Source organism: Typopeltis vanoorti, chromosome 6, assembly GCF_054136105.1.
Source record: "Typopeltis vanoorti isolate ZY-2024b chromosome 6, IOZ_Tvanoo_1.0, whole genome shotgun sequence".
NCBI lineage: Eukaryota > Metazoa > Arthropoda > Arachnida > Uropygi > Thelyphonidae > Typopeltis > Typopeltis vanoorti.
Genome location: NC_143554.1, coordinates 44,265,525 through 44,293,040, shown reverse-complemented (window position 1 = coordinate 44,293,040; position 27,516 = coordinate 44,265,525). Strand labels below are relative to the sequence as shown.

General features: G+C 37.3%; 2 protein-coding genes across 4 annotated transcripts in view; one reads left to right on the top strand and one right to left on the bottom strand.

The window, feature by feature from the left end:
• Positions 1 to 27,516, top strand: part of LOC150105413 (uncharacterized) — a 362,599-nt gene that overhangs the window by 156,570 nt on the left and 178,513 nt on the right. The window lies entirely within an intron of this gene.
• LOC150105415 (ras-like GTP-binding protein rhoA) overlaps positions 1 to 27,516 on the bottom strand; it is a 57,108-nt gene that overhangs the window by 28,266 nt on the left and 1,326 nt on the right. The gene's annotated exons all lie outside the window — the stretch shown is intronic.

Here is a 27,516-nt window from a genome sequence, read left to right as displayed (position 1 = left end):
ATACAGAAATCATCGGACGTTAACTGTTACATATTTTTCTATCGCTATTTCTCACCTTCCTAAAGGCTCCCACGCAGAAGGTCAAGTTACTTCTTGGGATGAAGGTTTTGTGCTATCAGAGCTTGTATATCTGAGGTAGAAATTGTAGATGACTCCTTGAACTGTAGTGAGGAAATAATTACAGATTTGGTGGTTAGCTGCCCGTATATGATGAGGTTGAAGTATTCATCTTCTATGTGTGCAAACAGCAACAGGCTTGGAGATTTCCAAGAAGAATGGTCATTTTTCTATTGACAAGCCAATCCAGATATACATACAGAAGGATTCTAGTTTGGGACATAAGGCTTTTTTTTCCCTGATAATTTGAATTTGTACAATATTACAGGCGTAAGAAGAGTATTGGGCCACTTTCCAGTAGAGTAAGCACCACTAAGTAGAATGATGTTGGTTGGGATAAGGTGATTACATGAAAATCTTTCAAGGTGGTAAAACCTTCTTCACAGTGGGGAGTGTTTGTCCCACCGATTTATTACCTGTTTTTATGGAAAAGATGGGCACGGGATATTCCTATGGTAGGGAGTAATTTTTGGAAAATGCCATGCGAAGCTCGCACAAAAAAATGCCACCCAAAACTCGCACGCTTCGCTCTTTCCATGTTGAAAAGAAGATCTGTTCCTCAGCGATGAGATTTCTTACTGTCGTGTTGTGGAAGAAGGGTTCTGTAAGGCTCTCAAGAAGTAAAGCCTACTTCACTATATGCTGCAAATTTTAAGTTTTTTTTTTTTCTTTGAAGAGCATCGAGGAGAGAAGAGATTTCAGTGGCAGACAGAATCTCTTCTTTATCCCACGGTGTGTCGAGGAAAAACAGTACGAAACGTTGTTATCCTGTAGTCAATGGATATCAGGTTTTGGCTTCCTTTGAGAGGACACGGCTTGGAGTCAGAACGGCAGTTGGCTTCCATGTGAATCGATAGATCTTTAACCGTATTTGCCTGATAAAATGCGCTGGGAGGGAAGAGAATCTTTATTGCATACCAAAGGACACTTCAACTATTGGATTATTATCATGTTATGAATGAAGAGCATCATATTACAGTCCGCTTCCTAGTTCTTTTTTTTTTTTTTACAGCATTGAATTAATAGATCCCAGTTCTTATTTACATAACGGTGTGTTCCCCTCTGCAAGCAACACAGAAGCATCAGGTCATTTGCCACCACACACACACACACACCACAATCCAGTACTTTTATGTAAGTTTAGTTTGGCCCTTCAAGATATGTGATGTTTCTATGTTGGTGAAATCCTCCTCCTCTTGGCGGGCTATTACAGTAACCTCATCAGCATACGCTATCGAGGTTATAGCATGGTAGGAAAATTAGGGCGGATCGTGTAGAAGGTGCATAGCCTTTAACACCTCTGTTCTATGATATAGATATGGCGAGTCTGTTGTTTATCTTTGTACAGAAGTGGAAACCAGTGGCGTAGCTGGGTGGGGGGGGGGAAGGTCCGCCCCTGGCGGCACTTTGAGTTGGCGACGTATAGGGTCAGTGCTGCCAGGGGCGACACTTACCCTATACGTCGTTTTGATTTTTTGTAGTATTTTTTGGTGTGTATTGAGAGGGGCGGCAAACTCAGGGACCGCTCCGGACGGCAAAAGCTATAGCAACGCCACTGGTGGGAACATTGAAGTATAACATCCTAATGGCTTGATGATGCCGGGGCCAAAACTTTCAAGAAACTGAAGTAGTAAGGGTGTTCAACGATCTAAAGCATTTCTTTATGAAGTTTTACAAGGTCCATGGTTTCGATGTTAGCAATACTTGTCAGGTCCCCCAAGTATGTTTTTGTAAATGTCTTAATATTATCATACAGTCGGTGTTTATAATGAAGATGGCGAATTGGTTAGCAATTTTTTGAGGACACCTTTCGTTGGGATAAACTGGACAGATGTCATAATGGGTAGTAAGCCACTGGTAGTTGATTCGACATACCCTGTGGAGAATGGGTCCAAGTTACTCCCAGAAAGATGGATAAAATTCAGCGGGGATGTCTTGGTAGAGATTCGCAAATGTCAAATCGTATAACGTGAATGGAAGTTTTGTTTTTTTTTTTTGGATAGAAAGAAAGAGATATACTTTTTTTATAGAGAGAGAGAAAAATTCGGAGCAATTTGCTTCTAGAATAGGGTATTATTATAGAATATTCGCCTATACGATATTTTCCTAAGTGCTGCCCGTATACTGACATTCTTCGAATTCACCTTTAACCTCAAATATTTCTTCACGCATTCCAACACACAGATATCGAGGGTGCAATCAAACGTTCAGAAATAATAAAAAATATGCTGATTTTCCAAATGAGTCAAGGCTTGTCGATTTCTCAAGCCTACTACATGTTTACAATTGCATCTGTCTTTACAAGGCCGGAGATAAATGGAAACTCACGTGGTCGCTGGTACTTCACCCTCGCGTTAGATTTGAATTCCTTTCTTCGTAATCAGACCGAAATTTCATAAGAAGCGATGACAGAATGAAATACGTAACTCGCGAATACCAACCAAATCACTGACGTATGCAAGCTTCGGTGAATTTTTACTATGATAGTTTTCCTAGCATGTTATACGGTAAAATTCCATTATTTTACTCGTAGAAACACGGGGGTTCATTAAGGGGGATGGTTATGCACTCACATTTATTTATAATGTTGGTAAACAGAAGCCTAATTAACTCACACGATAAGAATTCAGAGCAATGTTGAGTGTACATTTGGACTGCAACGCTTTAACCATAAACATTATGAATGTTAAGTAATCGCAGAGAACTGATGAGTGATATTCAAGGGGTAGAATTAAATGCGTCAAGAAATTCGTATGTAATACGCAGAAGGTGTGAAAAGATGTAGGGCGATGTGTGCGTGTATTCTGGACACGTGGGGCGCTGCAGCTGGTCACCTTCGTTAGCGATTTGTGACGGTAGACTCCGAATGTTCTCTTTGTTTTGCAAATTATCTGCAGACTAGCAAGATGTCGCTTTTCTTGTGTTGGTATTCGTGTGGTAATGTCATCGGAGACAAGAAAGGAATGAATAAATGAAGATTATGTCGTCTTCTTGTGTTAGCAAAGTAGTCGTATTACATCGTGCACCAACCAACGGTGTCTTACTTATCCATGTCGTGTTGGCACTGGCTTACTAGATAAACTTTTTTTTTTAAAGGCAGGTTTTAAAACTTCACGTTAGAATGTTTGAAGAAACTGTTAGTTTTCAATTTCCTACACATACAAATAGTTTTGTGTATTCGTTGCATGCGTATCGAAATAAAAATGTTAAAATTGATAGAAATAACGATATATAAAAATAAAGATCCAAAAGTGATGAAAAAAATCATCATCCTTCTCAATTAATTAAAAAAAGGGGGATATTTTGAGTTCATAGCTGTCCTTATACGAATCCCTCATATACTAATATCTGTGGATAATTAGGAGTTCGGAAGAGACCTTCTGCTAATATTAGCAACTAAGTTGCATTTGGTTGTTTTTATAGATTTTGTTCTGGACATATGCTTTATTGTTCTGATATTTTATTTATTTTTTTTAATAGATTTCGCATAAATGTGTTGACCAAGGGCGGAGCTATCTGTGACCAGATGCGTATATTAAACATTGCATTTTTTTTTTTTTTAAATTAGCAGAAAACAGACCAACGACTATCAAATGCTGGTGCAGAACAAATGCACTGTCAACTGCTATACCACTCGTGACCAACTGCCAGCGGGTGTCCAAGTTTATGGAATAATGCCAGTTGCTTCACCACACAGAGAAATGACCTATTTAAGTTGCATTTCAGAGGGTATACGCCTACCGGTAATTGATCCAATCACGCGGTCGTGACGTTTAAATTTGACAAATCTCTTGATGTGATAAGAGAAGAATAGTGCCGATTGCAAAACAACCCTCTTTCTCTCCTCCGCACCCTCTATTAAAGTCTCCTGCAGGTTAGAAGAGGCACCATCATGTAGAAAGTAACGGGATTCTCTTTTGAGCTGGTCAAGCTGTGGATCAGTTGGTCAAAACGAAATGCCCAAATTCGGGTTCGAATCTTGCATAAAGCATGAACCTGCATGCTGGTTTAACAAAGAGTTGCAAAAGGAACGAATCAAGTTAACTACACTTCATAGCATTGTAATCACGACATTGTATAAGGCATAAAAGACGCATTATAATCTAATTAAGCGGAGGCCAACCTTTGGACCCGCCGAGTTCATGATTCATATATAGTGAGGTAACCGGGAAAATATTTTATTATTTTTGCATCGAAGTCTTTGAATCTTGCATTAAAAAAAAAATGTCCGGAAATAAAATTGCAGAAGGACTTGTAACACATGAGGAAACTTGCAAAACTATTAAGAGTTTCTGCAAATTTTCGTTTCTAATAGGAGAACTAAGGTTGTTTTTTTTTATCTGTTTGTTGATGCACATATCGGTGTTAAGGTCAATAAATTATGCATAAGTTTAGTCTCCGCCCCCCCCCCACGCACATATACATACATGGACGTCACTGTTCAAAGATTTATTAGTTTCGCCTCTTCTTGAAATAACTTGACCTCTAACTCATCTGGACATAAACATGTCATGCGTACAGCCTCCTCAGCATTTAAAATCAGTGTTACGAAATAAAAACAAAGTTAATCACATAACTTATTAGCAACCACAGAAAACAAACTCTTAATAAATGTATACATTTTGATATATTGCAATGCCCAGTTTCAACGGATGCTAGAGGATAAAATGTCCTTATTTCCTACACCATTTCGCCATTTTCCCATCACAAGAAGCGATTAAAATGTCAGCCTGAACTTCATCTCAGATGAAAAATGTTTTACACATTTAGTCTGTACATGGACGTTTGATCAAATTTTCAGCATCCAATCTACAGTCTGAAAAATATAATCACGACCAGAAACTCTTTACCATCTTCAGCACTTCACTAAGATCAATAAAATATCTGCACGATTTTGTTTATCAATGCCGGATCAAGAAGATGCTACATAAATACAAAATACGTAAGACATGTTTGGGAACCGTCTTGGACACGATTGAACACGTTGGGTGCGATACTACGGGAAGATCCAAATTACTGGTTGTTCCTCACCGTCTCCTGTCTCCAAAATTTTTCAAACATCTTTAGCAACTTTAATAAGATAGGTGGGTGGTCTGAGTGCTCAGCAATGCACCCATTTAGAGATTCAATATTTTGAACACGAACGAATTCATCTTTCCCGTTCAAAACAGTCAACCTCTAGATGGGTACTTCAACATCACTTATGCCAAATGTTTTGCAGTTGTTATGTAAAAGATATCCGTTGAGAATGGTACAAAATACACATAGTCTAATCCTGTTTATTAAAGGCGTGAAATGGGTTCAAAAAGTTCAATCTTTGGTCTCTAAAGTAGTTTCCAGACTAAATAAAACTACAAAAATTCTTAATCCATTCACGGTACGATTTTACTATTTTATAAGTACCTTTCGTTGGCGGAAGCCACAAAAAAAAAGTCACCTTTTTTTTTTTTATATACAAATCCGAAATCCGCCTTATTAACTAAAGAACTGAGTCCAGATTGGGTGTTTCTCTCTTTCATACGCACACATGTAGCGGATTTAGCCTAACCGTAGATGACAACGGATAAAACAAGAAATTCAAAACGCCAAAAACCCCGATAACGAGAATTTAAATGCAATTTTCACTTGATCATTCTTGCGTGGCCAATTTCGAGTTTCTTTCCAGTTAACTCGATCATAATCACCGCTATCAACACCAGCTATTGGTAGTGGCTATATCGTCAAGTGTTTTTATTAACTTTAGAATAAGAATTTTTCTGGGCCGGAAAACATCAACTGATTCATGAAGTGGGAAACGAAGTCTACGAAATGTTGATTCAAGGTTCACTAATCAGCAGTAACAACACAATTGTTGACATTGCGGGTGAGCGTGTAACCACGCTACGTACGTCAGCGTGGACTTTTTACGCACTTTGTGACAAGCTAACCAAAACGAGTTTTACCCCCCCCCCCTCATTTCTCAGGGATTTTTTAAAAAATGTTCCACGTGTCAAGGGGCCCAAGAGACAACTAAGATAATATGGTATACATAGAACTACTTTGATAAAAATAAAATCAAGGATTGGGTGGGGGGGGGGGAGTTGAAACGCATCCTCCCACTCTGAAAACATTCCTCCAGAAATAGCGCTGTCTGGTGTTGCCCCGTAGCAACTAGCCTGACCGCAGATAAGTCTTGTTATTCTCTCTTCTACTGGCCGACACATGACGTTGTGAAAACAGCCGATAAACTACTTGTATGAGTCTCCTGGCATTATCAGATAAGCCATCACTAGTACACACACGGGTTATCTTTATCCCTTTAGCTTTAAACACATTCTTTAAAGGAGGGGTCGCTTTTTTATTTTAACAGCTCGCAAATATGATTTTATGAAGTGTCGATTTGGTCATCTAGTTTGAGGGTTCACAGCAAAAGATAATAAGGTATACGATAGCCTACAGTAAGATAGTTTTAAAATAACGGTTACATCCTTAAAATACTAAATGATTTTTTTTCCTTCACATTTTTGCTTCCTTTTCTTTGCCAGAAAATGCCATCTATTATATAATTGAAACTTCCCGTCCCCCTGGCTTTACGCACTTCATGAAGAAGTCCTATCAAAGTTTTATTTTTAAATTTATTCTACGTAAACATGTCGTGATTAGCAGCACTGATATTTAGATTCTATAATTTAGAGGATTTTTTTTTAATATTTTCTTAATATTAATTTTATAATTAGCTCAAAATGTATCGGGACTTAACTTTTTTTTCTTTTTTTTTTTAAATAGGATTTAGAAGTACACTGACTTTTTCTATTTTCATACGCTGTCGAGTGTCGCAGTTAACTTTTCATAGGTCATAAACTAGACAAGCTTTGCCCTGTCTGAAAAAGTTATTTCCGTCGGAGACGATCCCTCCTTCTAACCAAGAACGAGGGAAGAAAAAAAAAAAAAATAAGAATAGAGGTTAGGACGACATAATACTAGACAGTATCGCATAACCAGTGACTCATGCATGCAGACACATCGTGTTATATTATTTCAAGGCCAGGAGCCATTTTTTTTATTTTTATTTTTTTATTTTTAATAAGAACCATTTTCAAGGTCTGATGTTACTACTGTTGTTAATTATGAAGAAAAGAAAAATGAGCATGAACGCAGTACGATAAAAATAAAATAAAATAACGTTGACCTACTTTGAATTGGTGTTAATATAATTTCAGCCAACAAAAATCCAATCTCTTAAAACACCAGTTATAGTCTTAATCAGGTTCTGATTAAGACTATAACTGGTGCGATTTATTCTCCCCCTCCTTAAATACCGTACAGTAACTGAAAATTTTCTTTTGTAGCCATCTGAATATTTTATTTTTAAAACATCCAAAAATAATTAAAGGTCATTGTTGTAGTGAAGAATGAATTAGAAAGCCGAATCTTTCGAGATTTGGCACCAACATTAAACAACCAGTCTATGGAAGAACAGCATCCCCAGTTGTGAAAAAGATAGAAGGTAGATTATGCTCTAAAAGCTTGCTTAATACGGTTTTATTCAAAATGTGGCATATTTTGAATAAAAGTTTAAAAAATTATTAACACTAAGTCGAAAATGGGTGACATTACAACCACGTGATCTCGTTGTGGTCGAGACACTGAATCCATGGTGAAGGTGTATTGTTTAGAATAATCGATGAAATGAAGCAGGTTCCTGTCGGGAGAATTACATACAATGTCCAACATGGCACCGGGAGAGTGGCCAAGATTATGCGCGTTGGAGATGAATGAAAGAAACTGGCATCAACGTATTTAAGTTCAACAGACTCCTTTCGATGAGAGCAGAATATTTCACAAGTTGCGATGAGTGGATGTTGGAACTATAGCCGAAGCTCCGAGGCTATAGTCCCAACATCAATCCAGTCTATTATCTCTTAAAATAGGCGAATTTGCCTGTTTTGAAGGATGAAAAAATTATGCTAATCCAGCCTCATATTGGATTAGCATAATTTGTAAAAGAGATTAGTTATATAAACATTAAAAAATGCACGAAGGAATATAAAGGTAATCTGAGAAAAGAAATTAAACTCAGAATAATTTGTGAAGTTTAGACTAACGAATTTGACCACTTCTCAACTTTCATCATCATTATCAGCCATTTTCTGTCCACTGCTAGACGTACCCCCCCCCCCATTCATTCCTTCTTGAGCCCGTCCATGCCAATGAGTTCCTGCCATTTCTTTAATCTCATCTTCCCACCCTCCCGTAGCTCTCTTTCCATTACTGGGATATCAACTTTGTCCATTTCTGAGTGCTATTTCTAGCAATATGACTGCCCATTACCATTTGGATCTTTTGTCTCCCACCCTAATCTCAGCTCTGATCCAAGTATTGCGTTTTCTATCTAGAATAGTAATACCGATTAATGATCTTTCCATTTTCCTCTGGGTAATCTTCAACTTGTCTGTCAATTTTTTAGTCCGAGTCCACGTTTCACTTTCATATGTCGTGACCGGAAGTATACAACTGCCGAATATTTTTCTTTTAAGGCAGATTAGGATGTTTCTTTTGAGTGCTTTACGGTGTTTTCCAAAGGCTATACAATCAAGTTGAATTCTATGTATCTTTTTCACCATCTCCCTTTACTGTGATTTGCTGTCCTAGATCAGTGTTTCTCAAAGTGTGGTACCCCTGGGATACGTGGCAATTTTCGGCTATGCATCATTGACGCATGGAATCATTATTAAGAAAATAAGATTATTTTAATTATCTTATATACTTCTCAATAAATTATATATTATGTATGAATTCTCCTATTCAAATTGTGATAATGCTTCATTTGAATAGTTTGCAAATTCGCGGGCGATCACTCGTGAATATTCGTTCAGCTTCATGCATTGAGAGCCTGTAACAACACGAAATGCGTGCGATAGTGATTGATAAAAAATTAATTATATGAATTATTAGTAGAAGTAATTAAGACAGTTAAGTAGATATTAATCGATGTGCTTCATTATTTCATCATATTACAAATTTGTTGTTAGTTAAAATAACGATAAATGCGTTTGTACTACTTTTACAGTGATTTAATTGCTTTAATGATGTACGGAAATTATAATACCTAAAATAAACATTTTTAGCATTCAAATTCTTAAGTATGGATCATTGGTTAAAGACTGAATTTATAAAATGCACAAAAGAGCAATATAGCAGATACAAGTAGCTGTAAGCAACAAGAAAACGTTGGTATTGCATCTGGATCAAATGAAATTGATAAGGGTGTGTCGTCTGACATCTCCAACTAGGAAGAAGATGAAAAATCTTCGTAAGTACGATATGAATTACTTGAAATGTGGATTTTCATGGACGGGAAATGAAGAGGAACCATTCCATTATGTGTCATTTGTGGTGAAACTTTAAAAAACGAAGCATGAAACCATCTAATTTAAATCGCCAGTTTGAATCGAAACATAATGAATACAAGGACAAACCTGTCGAATATTTTCAAAATAAATTTCGAACAATTTCGAACTAGCATCTGATGGTTTCCTAAACCATTAGATACTAGTTCTAAATACAACGAGAATACGTTATCATTATTTTGGCTACAAATACAAAATGAATTTCCTGAATTAACAGATAAGGCTCTAATGTTCATTTTTCCATTTCCAAGTTCATATCTGTGCGAAGTTGGATTTTCGGCCCTTGTAACAAAGACTTAAGACGAAGAAGAGGAACCGCATCTGAGATTGAAATTAACAACTATAGAGCCAAATTTTGCTGAAATTTTATCCCACCATTAGCAATTTCACTCCTCTTATTGATGATGAATTATTTAAATTAAGTAAAAACTTATACTATCTTTATAAATTTTGTTACATTAAAAATAAATATTTTTTGTTTACGTGCGCATCTAAATTCAAATAAAATAGCCATTTACAATGAAATATACGTTATTTTTTTTTATTATTATTTATCATTATTTTGATAAGGAGGTACTTGGTAATAATGAAAATTTAAGAAGGGGTACACGGATATCCGAGGTTTGAGAAACACTGTCCTAGATGAACATAGGAAGATAAATTTCCTGGTGTTCCATTTGTACAGTCTTTTTTGTTGATGTATTTATTATACGTTATTTTTGTTTTGTCCTTGTTTATATTTAATCCTTTCTTTTTACTTTCTGCATTCAGTTCAGTGATCATTGGGTGAAGTTCTGCAGAGTTTCCTAAAACTACAACGTCATCAGATCTTGTTTCTCAACTTTAGATTGACCAACTTGTTAATTCCTCTGGATTTTTTTTAGGCTTCATTTTATTTGGCTATAAAGAGATGACGGATCTTTAATATCCTCATTATGTAATTACTTGATTTGCCAAACTGAAGCCTTCTGACTCTACATTCTGGTTTTTTTTTTTTGCTTTGACTCTTAACATTAACCTTCTGTCAATAAAATCATGTCCCATACCCACGAAGTCTCTGTGGTATGTCGGCAAGGTCTACTAGCAATCCTGATGGACCTTTTTGTTATGATAATCCGTCTACATAAGTGTATTAGCATCGTGGGTAGACCAATGTTACATAATCCAAGATAATCTCTCTCTCACCATCACCACAATTCGAAAATAACTTTTGACTTGCAGGTGTTAACCCAATTTGATACCACTATTTCATTTTTCTTTCTTAGCTATTATGAAAAGAATATTCGATCTCCTTAGCTACGCCTACGCTAGCTGAGTTTTACAAAGCTAAGAAAACGCAGTCCATTCTCTCACTTTATGGGAAATGTAGAGGATATATTAGGACGTTAAGTGCTCTTCCTGCCTTTCTGTTTCCCTCAGTAATCGCGTTTATTTTATTTTATTTATTTATTTATTTATTTTTTGTTTTATAACATTCAGTGAAGAAAACTTACAGACAAAAAACTGATGAAGTTTGAAAGAAATAAATAATAAAAAAAACGCATGATTACTTAAGACTTAAAGCATAGTCTGTGAATTAACTAATTGACATCGTTACTAAAATTAATTAAAATTAATCAAAATCGATGTCAATAATTTCCGTTTATGTTACTTGTTGAACCTTCTTAAGACAAATATCTCGAAGAAAAATTTTAAGATCAACTCAGAATGACAATTCTGCCTATTTCATCAAGCACCACTTATTTTAAGTAAATAAAGATGTTATCTGGAATTTATAAGGCAAATACGTTATATGTACTGTGTAATTAAAAGTTAAAATGTAGCCTAGTTGACAGGGGGCGCTTCTACAAGTCATTTTCTATCCAAACAACTTACAGTTCACTTTTTTTTGTTGCGTTAGATCCAACTCTGAAGTTTATTGCAACTGGAATTAAGCAAGAGTTTCGTGTTAATTTCAAACAGTATTGCACAGCATTACTAATCGTTTCGTCACGGAGCGTGAATGCCCACGCAGATGCGTTGATTTAATAGCACAACTGTGCAAAGGATGGCAGCGAGTGATGACCTTGAGTGTAGCGTTTAATTAAAATCTTAAAATTTTTACGTGCAAAGACTGCAATCAATTTGGTTAACTGCATCGAATCGGGTTCCATTTCGTAAATGAGAATAACGTAATTGTATAAATAAGTCATCACTCAAAAGCCATTTTGTACTCACATGAATTCTGTTAAGGAAATATTCATGTTGACTTCGCAATTTATTTTAAGTATTACGTGAACTTCTTGTACTATCAATGCTACTTGAAACAGAAATATTTATCCTGTTAATTGGAAGCAGGTTATTTTATGGTTAGATGGCGCCACTCGAAAACAATGCTGTATATCTATTTTTGTCTTCATGGGCAACAATGGTCATTTTCAAATGGCACCAATGTTTTTACTGTTACCTTTCCAACAAACAGTTTTAAGTTAATCGGTTCAAACAGAATCATTTGTCACAGAGTTATGGAGATAATTTACGAAATGACAAACGAGATACTTCGAGAAGTGGACTTTTATTTATCAAACGACTTGTGTTGACTGGCTGCGACTATAATTATTGTGATTTATATGTGTAAAGAGGTTTTGAGGGGAATGAGCCACTTTACTGCGATACGGTCGGTAGTCTTGTTAATCGCAGTGGGAACCGAGGCTTTTAAAAAAGAAAAATTCGCTATGGCGCTATGGTGTATACTGAAAAATCTCATTGCATTTGGTGAAGGAGCATGCGCAGTGACCACACTTAAACGTCTCGTCAGGCTCAAGTGCTCACTCCTCTTTTATCTGAGCTCCATCAATCGTGGGCATAGGCAACTGCCGCTCGTGCAGGATTTGTCGAGTCTCATTTTATCTGTCAGACCTTGAAAGACAGCGTTCCCAAGGGAAAGATGGTCTCATACTCTGTCTACAGCTCTCTCTCTCTCTTCCGCTCCCCCCCCCCTAAGTTTGACACATTTGATCATTTCTCCAGCTTCCGACATTTTCCGCAAGTAATCGATTGCCTAAAACCCTCGATATTGGCGAGTTGCTGTTTCCTTCCTTTTCTAACTTCCCCCTTTAACCCCCACCAAATCCAGTTTTACAAAAAAAAAAAAAAAAAAAAAAAGTACATTTCTGCGTCCAGGAACGTGAACGAAGTCCTTCCATTACTTTATAAAACAGACTTCACTGGCGAAGAATACAGAAAGAGGCCACTTTCTTTTTCACCAGGAAAGAAAGCTGTAAATGCGATTTTAGAAGACGCAATCGTGAATATATTCAAAATGGGAAACTCACCTAACCAATTATTTTCTGTATTACTGTTATTAATATTTTAGGTTCTTATGATGAAATAGATCATCCGTATTAATAGCACCGAAACTTGGGAAGATCAGTGATTTTTTGAACCCTTTCCAAGATGTGTTTGCAGCTCATTCGGGAACAGAAGGAAGTATTTCGGCTTCTTTCTGTTTCCAGTATTATAAGACTAGTGAAGGATTCGCTTACTTCCATGTGAAAGTTCATGTGACACATTAACAGTCAAGGATGCAATGAGTTTGCCAATGTGGTAGATAAAATGAACAGTATGGACAGCACTGCTTTGTACTGTTATGAACAAGTATGATGCTCTTTGTGTTGTTGGTGCCATTATGTCCAAGAGGTCGTTCTCTGTCCAATGCTGGTATATATTCTTTGTCCACCTTTCAATGATTGTTAGTTTTTAATACATATTCCGGACAGTATTCAACATGTGGTGCGTAGCGCATAGGTATTTAACCAACTTGCCCCTCGTATCGAACAGCAGTGTCTGGGCACTTCCTGCACACCGTTCTCAGTAAACTCAAGACAATGTTGCGCATGGCCACAGAGTGAGGCAACAGTTTCGGAGATGCTCTTAGCGACTGGTCTGGTTTCTGCTATCATCCTCAATGGGAAGTCCCTTATGATGTTTGTATTCTTTTAAGAGGTACCTTTAAAAAAAAAAAGTAGATAAAACATTCGAGAAATTGTCAACATCGGTGGAATGATGCGACACGAAGCGGTGTCTGCAGAAGAAGAGGGGGCTATTTTTTTTTTTGGGGGGGGGGTATAATTTTCAGAGTACTTTTTTTTATTAACCGCACTTAGCGCTTCAACCTTTGCATCTGTACCCAGTTGAATAGGTGTGTCTCATCAAAGCGGCGAATCGATAACATTCTACTTACAATTGTAGTTAGAGCAGGTCGAATTCTCTTTCTAATGATTCGTGTAACAAGAGTCGCTACAGCACTTTGTTGAAACGCCATTGTCGTGACCCTTGATCTCTCAAGCATTGTAATTTGAATCACTACACCTGAGGTGCTGTTGTTATTATTAGTGGGAGGCACTCCTGATATGTTTCTCTGTCTAATCTTATGTGTGCACAACTCAAGAACGTGTACGGATATACATTTAAGTCCTCAAATATCAAAGACTAAGTTCGAAGACTGATATGTCAGAAGTTTAAGTCTCATGCAACCGAGTGAGTTGTCGCCATGGGCATGTCTCTGCGGAGGTCACTGACCTTTTGACTACTATTCTATCCACGGTGCATCCCGTTAGCTGGGATCAGCAAATGGATTTACGCAGCGGGAAGCGTGTGGCAAGTGGCAGTGAATACGATTAAGAATGCCATGTGTTGTATACACTATATGGCAAAAGTTTTTCGGACTTTATACCTTGCTGTGTGGTTGCTCACTGCGTACCAGTGACCAACCACACAGCAAGTATAAAGGCAAGGGACGCACGCTAAAGGACTACTCTAGTTTGTACAATATAAGAAATGGAGGTAGTTGAGAGTCAACCGATCTCCAGGGGCGCAATCGTAAGCCGAAATATTAATAATCAGTATCATGGTGCAATTATTGCACAGTTTGCGCATCGAAGATCGACCTGTTGACATTATTAAATGATCACAGCATGGTCGGTCGGGGGATAATAAAAAAGAATTTAAATTCACAGAAAATAATATGAGAATGCTGAAAAGACGTACAGTGACTTGCAGAGTGCAGTTTGTACCGCACAAGTTTTGCAGGACATTGCAGTGAATTTCATATTATTGCTCTCCATATTTAAAAATAAATGAACTCAGAATGAACAACCCATAATGAAGCGTCCTAAATATCTGATTGCTCAGATCGTGCGTATATATTAGTGCTTAAATGATCCATCGAAAACCTCATGACCCTTCATTTTCTTTGCCTGGCTTACACCTTTATTCTTTAGCGGCACAAACATGACATCCACATACTTCGGCTTCCGCAAACCTTATGTCCTCTTCCATTCAAGTCACTTATGTTCTCTTCCTGTGTCACCTGCTAAATTCTGTTGAAATTCCAAATCTTCCCAATCTCAGAATATTGTTGAAGCCTTTCTGGTTGTGCGCCAAAACCTTCCCTAAGTATGCTGCGTGCTGTCCTAAAAACAGGCAACCCGGTCTCATGATTCCTTCTTACAGATTCGCCCCAGTCTCAGACAAGTTTCTGCGATTATGTTTTTCTGTGGATATATTTATGGATTTAGTTCCACCGAAACCTGCCTACCATCATTTTCTCACTTTTCTCTTAACACAAACAGTTGCTGGTCCTTATACACGATTCAGCTTCAAACTTTAGTTTTTTTCTTCCTCCGGTTTCATTCCATCGATCTTCTTTGGAACCACGTTCTTTACAATGTTTTTCTCAAGGCCTACAACCTCCAGGTGTTTAAGAAAAATATCCATTAGTTTTTCTCTCGTCCTAACCATTGCCCATACAACATTAATACACTGTAGGCTTTGAAACCTCTCGCGTGGGTGGGGTGATTGATCTAACTGAAAAAAAATTACGACTTAAAGGGACAAATATAAAAGAAAAACAGAGAAAATGAATTCATTAAATAACTTTATGTGGGAGATGAGCTTCATCACCCGGTGTGACACTACTATGCTGCTTATTGAAGGACTGAAAGGGTTTGAAATTCTGGTATCTGTCCCTCTAGAGGAGGATTTTCGCATTATCTAACCCTTGGCCCATCCAGGGTGCTAATGTATTTTAGGTTTCGTTTTTGAGATTTACATGAGATTAAGTGGCAAATGGTTGTGAGTATAAAAATGAAAAATAATAAACTGATGAATACTATGTGTTAGGCCCTTTTTATTTATTCGTATGATGATATAACGGCCGTGAGGCCCCTTTTACGGGGAAGTACGGCACCATTTCAATCCCCCCAAATTTTATCCGGGATCGGGACCGGCACAGCTGACGAATCAAGTCTATGGCTGAGTATCCCTGATTGTAATCCGTGTCTGTTCAAGGGGGAAGGTTTGCCTGCTTGCGGGAGGAAAACCCCCAGTTAAACTGGGGAGAAAAACCCTGCTCTTCACGCCCAAGACCGGCTAAACTTGTCTATGTCTGAGAAGCGACAAGAATCGAACCCAGGACACTCTTTTCCCAGGCCTATGGTTGCGAAGCGCATAGCCACTCGGTTAACCGCGCGAATTTAGTCCTTTTTATATAACATCGACGGTTTTAATAATTTAATGCTCTTAAAATTATAAATTAAAACTGGTTCGAATCATTTTTAACATTTTTAAAAATTTAATATGAGTTGGTGTCATACGGGGGGGGGCAGGTTTTTTCACCACAACCCCCGTATGGTGAAAAATACTGCGATTTTCACTTTTCATGGCGATAATGACATACTGGCCTGAGTTGTCTTTACTTGATTACAACTGAACCAGACTCGATGTATGATGATATCCCGGTTAGAATCTAAACTCTCTCCGTACGTCATAAAAACATACTTTTGGACTCCGGAAGATGAAACCGTTCCTAAGTATACGAGCGCAGATATGAACTTAAGTAGGATTTTAATAGCAGATAGCAAAACCGGATTCTGGAAATATTCAAGAATAAATATTAAAAGACATGCAGTAATTAACAATTAAATAACGTGACTGGTCAAATTCATTATTGCGTAATGCTGTTTGTTAATGCTCAGAAATTGTTTTATTCTTGTTATTTATTTCTTCGCTTTTTTTTACAGGAAAATTTAGAAGTTCGTTATATTCTGGCAACTAAAAAAAGGTATCGTCCTTTAGTGCGATTCTCACACATTGAGAAACCAGCACTGCTTGTGACTGTGAAGAAATCCTTTATGATTACGCAACAGCACCGTTTGCGATCGTAATTCAGAGCATAAACGTCATGCACATCGTATACTCTCTGTCCAAACAAACAGTTTGTAATTGGTTCTCTCAGCCCAGTTGCATATAATTACGTGTCGTCCCCACTTACAAAAAAGCACCATGTCTTTTGATGCTGCATTTTGTTTCTGGAACTGTCCGCTACCAATGCCGGGAACATTTTTTTTTCCCGGGGGGTCATTTTCAGCAAGCAAATACTATATTTCATAATAAATGGGCACCTTCATATCTAGAAATAAAACCTACCGTATGTCATATATCCGGAAGAGAATCCTTGAATACGATTTTTAACTGAGGCTTTAAGGCTAATGCACGGATATAGTTGACTTCGGAATATGAAAGTGCACAGGAGCATTCATAATTCTTTGACGTAATCTTAACATGTGATATTCAAAGTGTATCATTGCATGCAAACGTATGCGAGAACACAATTGCATCGTTAGCATGACTAATCCCTGTTTAGCTCTGCGTGAGTTACACTGGATAAAATTTCTTCAATGATACTTCAAGATCATATTCAAGGTTAAATGTCCGTCGTGCTTGCAACTAAGGCTAATATTAAACAAAAATCGGATGTGAGTTTGATCTTAGGACGATTTTTTTGCATTTTTTCCTCTGGGAATTATGGGAAAGAGCTTACGTATTAAATACGAAAGCTGCTTTGTATACATTTTATGTCAAAGATGTGGGTTACGTCCTTCTTAAACGAAGCGGAAGATTTGTGACTAATTTGCTTAAAATTACAAGTTTAGAAATAATTACCCGACATCCTTCACGGTACAAATGACGTCACTTTATCAAAACTTAAAGGCTAAGACTATTTACTGCGTACAGTTAATGTTTCCTTTACACTCGCAACGGAAATCAACAACTCACAGTCACATGCCGCGTTGCTATGACAACACGGGTGTCATCATTCAGTGCTTCCCCCTACTCAAGTCTACAAAGCGCTGTAGCTTTCAACAGCTGCGTCTCATTGCCTATCTTAATATGTACATGTAGTCATCGCAGACACCCCGTGGATATTAAAGTGAACTGTTGGTTCCTTCCGAACAAGGGCTAACGGATTTCGCTATGTTCGTTAACGGACAGCCAACTTCCTATAACCAAAGTTTTCGATATGAATCAGATCCTATATTTATGGATTTTCGCAAAGGCTTTGTTTGCTGAGTTAAAGTTCTAAACGTTTTTTTTTTTTTTTTCTGGCTTTGAGTGGAGAAAAAAAAGAAAGAAAAAACAGCAACTCTCGAGACGATAGGCAGAGTTGTGTTAATGCGAATTCCTAATGCCATCTAAAGAAGAAGAAGGAAAAAAAAAAAAACTTTTTCCTCCTATCCGAGCAAGATAATGTATTTTCTTACTTTACAGCACTTTTTTTTATATATATACGGCCTAAAATGGACTCATGGGCTGCAGGTTTGCCGATCGCCGCCGTATTCTGTTAAAAAGAATTCTCTATTCAAACTCAGTTACCGCTTTCATACTTTAAACGGATTATCTATGAGAAATGTCGATAAATTATTGCATTTAGGACAGCGATAAATTTAAATGCAAACCTTTGTAAATGATAATCAGGGACATAAAGTCGAGCAGACGCAGCTATGGCAATGATCGCAAACAATAGAAAGGTGGTATTGTGACGTCATTCATTCACAACAATTGGATTTGAAGCCGTTTTTTGCAAAAACGTAATTTTATTTAGTCTATTCTTAACTTTATTTAGTTATTCATATGGGGTCCCCCCGTTTCTCCACCGTCCCTTAGGACTGGTTGAGCCCTCCTAATGAGAGATTAAGTATGTATTTTATGACTATAGATCCATGTGTGTTCTTCGGCTGGTTTGCCTGTTCTGAGGAACGAAAAACCCGAGTTTCCGGGTGAACCCCCCCCCTCTAACTTCGTATGAGACCGGCTAACTCACTTTTAGTCGAAAGAGACCAGATAAAGGTTCCTCATGTCATGGACGGGAATCGAACCCTTTCCGACCAAAGCGCTTCGTCTCTAACTGACTGAGCTACAGAGGCTATTCAAAAGAAATCGCGAATTGGGGGGGGGGGGGGCTTATGGGAAGATCATTTGTGGTTTTTCTGAAACCAGGATCACCATTAGCGGACAACGGACAATAAAATGTGCCATTTATGATTATCACGTGACAATAAAAACATCGTCCTAATAACAGGAACCGATCGTGCTTTTCAAAATACTACGTTCTGCAGGAACAATATTATTACTAATCTCATTAGAAACAATAATAATCTATAATACTAGAACTTGGTATAATATTCAATAAAAATTGATATTATTTTGGTTTTTATTTTTATAATAAAATAACGAAGATATTATGAAAGAATTAAACCAAGAACCAGTAATTGAAAAAATTAAAAAATATAAACATAAATGGATGGAACACGTTCATAGAATGAAAACAGAAAGATTACCAAAACAAGCCTTAAAGTACAAGCCATTAGTAAAAAGAAAACCAGGACGTCCTCTTAAACGATTCAACGATGACTTCTAAGGCCGGAACAAGCCACGCTAGGCCTAAATTCTTGATATGCATGATGATGATGAATAAAATAACCATATTTAATTAAAATTGAAAATATTAGTTTTTTTTTCACTTAACTCTTCGTCCATTCCGCTTTAGAAGGAAAGACAACCAAGTTCACTCGGAATTTGGCTGATAACAGTTACGACTTTGGATTCCTCGTTTTTTTAATGTTCGTAATTGAGATAGGCGACTTTAAATGAAAACTTGTGAAAAAGATTCTGTTGTAACACACACACACACACTTTATTTAGTATGTGTGATGTGTGTATTAAGGACTCGTCCATAAATTGCGCAGTGTGTTGGAGGAAGGGTGTCAGGCTTTGTGGGAGGTGTCCATACCCGACTGCTTCCGGCATCTATCATTCCACCCTTTAAATCCAGTCATCGATCACACTCAACTCTCTCTGCCAATGCAGTCCACGCACTTATGACTCATCTCCCTGCAAACAAAAAACAAAAAAAAAACCTGTTCTTACTCTTTTTCTCACCATGCTCTGTCCTTTGGTAGATCCTCACAGTATCCATTTGTACGAGTCTCAGTCATATCATCCGTTGACCTTTTGAGCAGAATTACATTCCTTCATCCTGTACTCACAGTTGACCTTCTACGACCTGTTATTTGTGACCAGCCTCTGAATTCTCCGCTGTTGCTTCATCTGTCCTAAAGGAGGCCAAACTGCGCAGTAGTCCACTCAAGGCAGTGCAATGACATTTCGTTGTCCCTGCTTCTTTTCTCCCAACCAAAACAATTCCGAGCTTTCCATCTCCGAATCTGAAATTGCTCGCCTTCACATTCAACAGCTGACACTGTTCCTATGACTCCCTTGTCAGGCCGCTAAAATCTGGTGGGGGTTGGGGGAGGGGTTAATTTCAATGTTGCTGTTTAATCCAGGCAAGGTTTAGTATCCAAATTCTAATAAGTAATACTTGAAAAATAAATGCTCCTCCAGCTCACATGAAGCTGATAACTGGATTAATCTGTAATCTCGTAAGATGGCTTATGTTAGGGTGGTTTAACCCCTGACTGCGTGAAGCAACTACAAAGCAGAATTTTAAAGTTACAAGACTTTAAAATTGTGTACTTGTTTTTATTAATTTTTTTTTGAAAATTATGAATTAAAGATTTTAATTCTTTAATATCTGCATTCTACAGAAAATGAAAATAAAAAGTATCGTATCCAATTAAATTTTTGAATCTGCAATCATTGTTACAAATAATTGGAACGAGTGCATTGTTAAAGTCAAAATTAGCTTTCGAAGCCAAATATTGTTGAATTCATATTCCAAATTGTTTAGGATGAAATATTTCACGGGGTGGTAGGCAGTGTAATTATCGATTTACGTTTTCATGGTCCATCGAGTGTTCAATTCCCGATCGCAAAAATAACTGTATTTATTCTCGCAGATCACGACCCACTGATAACTGAACTTCCTTAAACCCCCCCGGGGGTGAAGAGGGGATGAGAAAACGAGTGGAAACTAGTATTTTATCTCCAGACAGCAAATTAACGGGGAAGGGTGCGAACGCATCGCTTCCCACGAGACTTGTTAACACATGAAATAGCTGGCGTTCCCTATACGATAGCCGCCATTAAGGGGGAAGTAAAAAAACGCCATCAAATCAGCTCCTTCCGTGTACTACCACGAGGCAAAAATCCCTTCCCGTTAACGACACAAGGGACTCCAGTTGACAACATTGCAGAAGGTCAAGATTGAGTGACTTTAATTAGCAATTAGAGCGAATCGACGGGGGTGAAACGTCGGATTGTAAAGTTAGAAGTTCTCTTAGTCTCCGGGAAGTTTCGTATTCTCGGCGCGAGCTCCAGACAGTACCCCACGTGTGGTCTCAGCGGGAGACTTCAAGTATTGTAAATACTTTTTTTAGCCTTTGTTCAAATATGCGTCGAAAAACGTTGGGCTAAGCGACCGCCTTCGTTGTTGTCAGCTACTTGAAATGCAAGAGTTTGTACTTTTTGAGAGAATCATTCCCTAACGACTTTTTTTTTCTTTTTTTTTTTTGAATTTCTGAAACTTATGTGGGGTATGACATAAAAAAGTGCAACTGTGATTTAACTGCTGACTGGCGGGCTTTATTTAAATGGCATTAAAAGTCAGAAGATAATGTAGTAAGTCTGTGATTACGGCTGCGAGTTTAATTTATGTCGACGTTGGTGTCGAGGATAATTTAAGGTAGTTCCCGATCGTTTTTACGGTTGAATATGACAAATTCTATTTTTCTCCTCTTTGAATTTCATTGTAGGTTTGAAGTCGTGTAACTTATGCATCATTGATTGAGTGACTTTACGATAATAAGTCGCATTCCTGAGGAAAACAAAGACTATAGATTATGCGTGTAGGACTTCTGAGGATGGGAAAAAAGAAAAAACCTTTTGCCGCTGAAATAGGCATTCTCGGCAAAATTAAACAACTCCTGAGAAATATCTGTCACAATTACTAGCAAAAGATTATACAAAGAACGGAAGTTTAAGAAGGATAGCATTTTTTTTTTTATCTGTATTTTGAACTCTTATAACTTCTGTACACCATATTGTTACACGGTTATTACCAGTAAGTGTTTAAATGGCAAAACTTTATTTGTATTATCCAGTCTTATTATGTTATTTAGCTTCCTCGTATATAGGATTTTTTTTTGTGTGTGTTACTCCATCCCTAAGTATCCTTTGAGACTAATGACCCAAAGCAATGGAATGCCAGGGAACAAAACAAAAAAAAAGTTACAGCTCAGGGCCATCTGCGTCTTCTCTTTTCAGCCGACAGGAACGCGATTGTTGATATGGACGGAAGATCACCGTTCTGCTGGCTCACACAGCACTCGATTACAACCCACCAAAGAAAAAAAAAAAAAACTTTAAAAAAATCACATAGTTATCTATAGTCAAGTAATCAGCAACTAAGTGTTTTTGTAAGGGAAAAAATGTTGCTTAAAATAATCCAAGTATTTTCTTCAACTAAAACCATTATCAAGGATTACGTTCGATTAAGATTAATGGGAACCATTCGTAAGGTGTACTGATCTTTTTTAATGTAAACGCTAAAAGATTCTTTTTTTTTTTTTTTGGTTCTCGTTGAGTTTGATAGATCATTAAAAAAATAGTTCATGTAGGGCGAAAAAATACTAAACAAAAAAATGAAAAAAAAATACTAAACAGGGATCGTTTGAAAATGTACGGAGTGGACAGGGATCTACTAAATTCCTCCCTTACAAACCATTTAGATCTTTTCTCGCTCGCTTTTTTCAATTCCCGAACAGCTCTTTTTAATGAAAAGCATTATTTTTTTAAATTGTGTATCGTTAGATTAACTACCTCTGTTAACATGCCCATCGTACGCTAGGTCCATGACCGTAGATCATCGTAAAAACAAACTCTTAAGGATTTTGGAAGGGAAAAAAAAATTAACTTTGAAATGAAACTTTGAAACTAGAAGCCCTTTTCTGAAGACTAAATTGGATGAAATTAAAGAAAAGGTGTCTTCAATATTAAGATTTCTATGGAAATGTGAACAAATTTGTTCACATTTGTACTTCGTATTTCTATGGAAATACAAAGACTCTGAATTATAAGAAATGGAGTAACTTTTTCCGAAATAGCTACTAATTAATGATGTCATCTTAAGAAAAGTGTTAACAAGTCCCAAATACGTAAGGCATTTTCTACAAAGACTCGCATGCTCGGGTAGCTATTTAGGGAAGGGGAGGAGGTCCCCTACCCTAATTTTGATAGAATTGAGAAGTAACCGGCCAAAACGGGAATGGGATGTGTTAGGAAATAAACTGTCCGAATTAAATGAAAATTGCCAATTATAAAGGGAAGCAGTGTAAACACGTGCACTGTCCAATTTTAAAAGTCAAGATAGGAAGAAAAAAAAAAAAAAAAAAATCCAATAAACTCATTTTTGCATGGGTAATTGAAAAAAAAAAAAATCTGAATGTTTAAACGCATCGGTTAAAACAGTGGCTATTAATCCCAGTTATTGATGTACGTAGAAAAGAAATATCACAGATGTCCTTGGCTTGAGTTACATACTTTCTTTCATACCCAATTCTTTCTCTTACGATGCCATTGTGTAGAGTCTCAGCTGGTTTCAGTGGAATCCTCTGCTTGGAAAGATCATGGTTCGAATCCTGTATATGATCCTGGCTTTTTCAGAGGAGATTTAGCCAGACTAATGCGGAGGTTGGGAGGGGGGTTCCTCAGGAAAAATGTTTTTTCGTCTCTCAAAAACAGGCAAACTATCCCCATGAACACGCAAGAAATCTTGTTCTGCAATAATTCCCTGATAACATAGCATTATCACCTCACCAAACGTGGAGTTAACATGCACGCTATTGTGATTAATAAAATTATCTAAAAATTAAATATTAATTTTGAAAACTAAATGAACTAATTCTTAATATAAAAATAACCACATTTAGTTGGTACATATATTTCAGAATTTCGTAATATCCTTAAATAAGGTACAGTATTTGCCTAAAGATTAGCCCTAAAAATCATATAGTATGTGAGCTTGGTGATTAAAATAAATTAGTAAGTGTGTGGTTTCTGGATATTAACGAAAAAAAATTGGAAAGTTGCCATCGACTCTTGAACTGGGAAGTATTTTGGCAGGAAACCTCGGTGAATGATGAGAGAACGTGGGTCGTGTGGGTTTCCCTCTCCGAGTTGTGAAAACTCTGCCAAAATTACAAAGATGAGTGACATTTAAAGAGGAAGTTAGCAACAGCCAGACAGAAAGGCTATCGACTGACTAGTGCATCTCTTTGGAAATGACAGAGATGTAGTTGAGATGTCTACGAATGCCGAAATCTTCGTGGGATGTCTGAGATGTGAATTATTAAGTGCAAGATACTTAACACACAAAGAAAGAACGATGAAGTTAATTTCTCAATTAAAATCATCCCCCCCCCCACTTTAGACTCACCAGTTCCGGAACACCAAACACGGAAGAAAACAGCAGTAGTTAGCGCCATCTGACGTCAGCTGTTTCTAAATAGTTAGGTCTGCCAATTAGGATTACAAGAACAGTAAACAGCTCTGTTTCTCCAAGTTAGCAAGTAATCAAGGAACACAATATGCTTTAATCCTTATCAGGTATTTCTATATAAAGAATAACGCTGGTCAAAGGTTGTTCTACGTTAATTCGTGCGTTGTTATGGATGTGGTAAAGTGGCAGCAGCCTTTCAATATATTCCCTTGCATCGGGTCTTGTGTAAATATCGCAGTTACCCAACCGACAGACTAAACATAGTTGTTACCATCGCTGATGTCATATATTCACTGCTTGTGACATCCCTCCTTGAACGGCTAGTAGAAGAATTCGTACTTTATTGCAGGACGTCTTCTGACGTATTAGATCTAAAGTATCCATTAATAGAGAAATACAAAGAATACTTTTTGTTCATAGTATTATATTCGCTTGTTAGATGTTTAGTTAGAATTATTGCTATGGCAACTGTACAGTATTTTAAGGATTGGGAAAAAGTTCTCCACACCGTCTAAGACCTACCAACTCAGCCTTACGCGCCAAAGATGCGTAGAGCAGTTTCTAGGGTCTTTCGAATCCAGTTTTCTTCAAATGAATCAAGGCAATGTTCTTAATAGCTAAAATAAGCAAACAGCTGATATGATTTTTTTTTTTTTTTTTTGACGGGTTAATACTTTACGTGATGCATTCGTCATCAGTGCTACGATCAGAGAACCTGTTATTGAGTGTTGATCGGCCACAATTTAAAATACATTTTCCTAAGAAAATATTTATTTGTAACTATATTGGGCATCAAATAGCCAGGACACTTTCAAGTGGTTGAAACGGGTATGTTAGTGCACTTCAGTAAATATCTCCGAATGCGGAAGGTTGTCCGAATTCATGAGTCATATTTTCCTTGGAGACTGCTATATTTACATACGGTGATATCAGCACTTTGAATTGACCAAATGCACTGCGCCATTCACTCTCTCAAGGTATGTTTACCTACTCAATACACGTACATTCCGGTTCATGTCAAACTATGACCCTTAGTCCGGGAGAAGGAGAGGGGGGGGGGCAAGGAGAAAGGTTTGTTCTAGAGAGGGAATGAAGTCAAAATTCCATGCGTTCGTCTCTCCCGCCTGTCCTGGCCAAACGTGTTCTCTTACTCCCTCTATACGAGGAAAGTAAACTCCCTCGTATAGAGGGAGTAAGCATTCATCCGTGCACCCACCTATCTAAGGGCACTTGCAAACAAAAAGTCCACAAACGTCCTTGAAGGTTTTGCATCCATAGTGACAGGCAGTGAGTGGCCTTTGGCTGATTTGATTAGTCATTCAAGCAGACAGACGTCTTGAAAACAAATGCTATAGGAAGAGAACGTGAAATATAGGCCATGGTTTCTTAAGCATCTATGACTTTAGTGTTTTGAGGCTCTTCACATGATTACTAATTGCATAATGATGAAGAAAACGTGTAAGATATAACGTCTGTTATAGTTTAAGCAAGATAGCAAACAAACAATGACTAATACCATATGACAATACATTTTCATTGTTGCGTCAGCAGCCACTAGTAAACAATAATTAGCACTGAGGTGTGCTAATAATAGTGCAACATATTTGTACAGGTGTTGGCAAGTCGGCAAAAATATACAGTTCATGTAGGATGATACAGCAACGTGAAGAGGGGAAATGGGGGGACTGTTTTTGCCTTTATTAGTTTCAAAATCGATCCAATCCTCTTACAAAACACTCGGGATAGAATGGATACTCGGAAAACACTGGATAGAATGAAACATCAGGAAGGACGCTAGTGAGAGATGAAACTGAATTCTCTAAATTGTCATTTACAAATCACAGATCGCTGTTTGTAACCATGACAACAGGACGCAATTGCGCTAATTCTTGTACGTCAGCTGTGTTTGTATGTAATTTAGAGTAACTAGAAATGCGCAAATGTAAAAACATCGTGTTTTCTTAATTAATTTTTCATTAGGCCGTCTTTTTAATTTCATATTGATGGCATCTTTAATAGAAAAAAAGTTCACTCGCGTGCGAGATGACTGAGCGCCGTAGAAGTTTAATGATACCTTTTTTTTTTTTTTTTTTTTTAGGAAAACAGGTACTGTTTTTCAGTATAAATATACACTGTATATTTTCTTTCAAGAGGGTGCAGATATTACTGAGGGAAAATTTAGGTTTATATGCCCTTCTTGAACAACTTCTTGATTTAATTTGGGAAAAAAATTCTGAAACGAAAACTTAGATTGAATTTTATATACAAAATTCCTATCGAAATGCTTGCAGTTTCAAGGAGAGGGGAAAAAACACTTGAATGGGGGGGGAGAACATTGTGCTTTAATACTCACTTTGTATTTAACAAATGCTCGCATATGTTGGTAATCCAATAAAGAACAATCCCATTATACGCACGGTAAAGGAATTACAATACCAACTGCTTCTAATCCAATAGTGGTATCTGATAAAGCCTTCAAGGTATATGCTCCTTTAGCCAAAGGACATAAGTCACATGCCCCCTCCCTTTACTGCTAAATATCAAAGTAATTAGGTCATGCAAGCATGGAGATCTCACTACGACAATTATCAGGAATAGCGTACGAGTTTTAAGGCTGTCCTTGTCGAAATGCTTGTTATAACTTAGAAATACGAATGTAAATTGAGTCGACTGCCTCCTGGCGATATGCATAGTTTTCCTTCGTTACCTTTTACCTCTTAACATATTTGGTTGTGTCCTCAGTTTTTTTTTTTTTTTTTTTTTTTTTTGCCTGTTATCATTGTCTGGACTCGTCCAAGGAGCTGTTTGCGTGTAAATTCCCTTCTTTGCCTTTGGGCGAACAGCCCTCGGGGCTGCTGCTCTCCTATTGAGCGAAAGATTGATCAGCAGCAGTGCTACAATAAGCTCTGTATGCATGGACACTTTAGAAGAACAACGTCCATAGTTTGGGCAGAGAGAGAAAAAAAAATCATGTCTTACATATTTCTTAAATATTTTACAGTAATATCGGAATTAGCTTGATAACTTACAAAAATGTAAAACTGTTATTTTGTTCAACCACGTGTCAGTGCCAGTCTCCGATAAATGACATCGGAGACCGGCACTGCAATTTAATACACAACAGGTATTTAATATTTAAAAAAAAAAAACGATCTTTAAACTAAACATCACTATTGCGCAAAAAGTGTCAACACAGGTGGCACGGTTAGTCATTCTCTGGCTAGTTTGGATGTG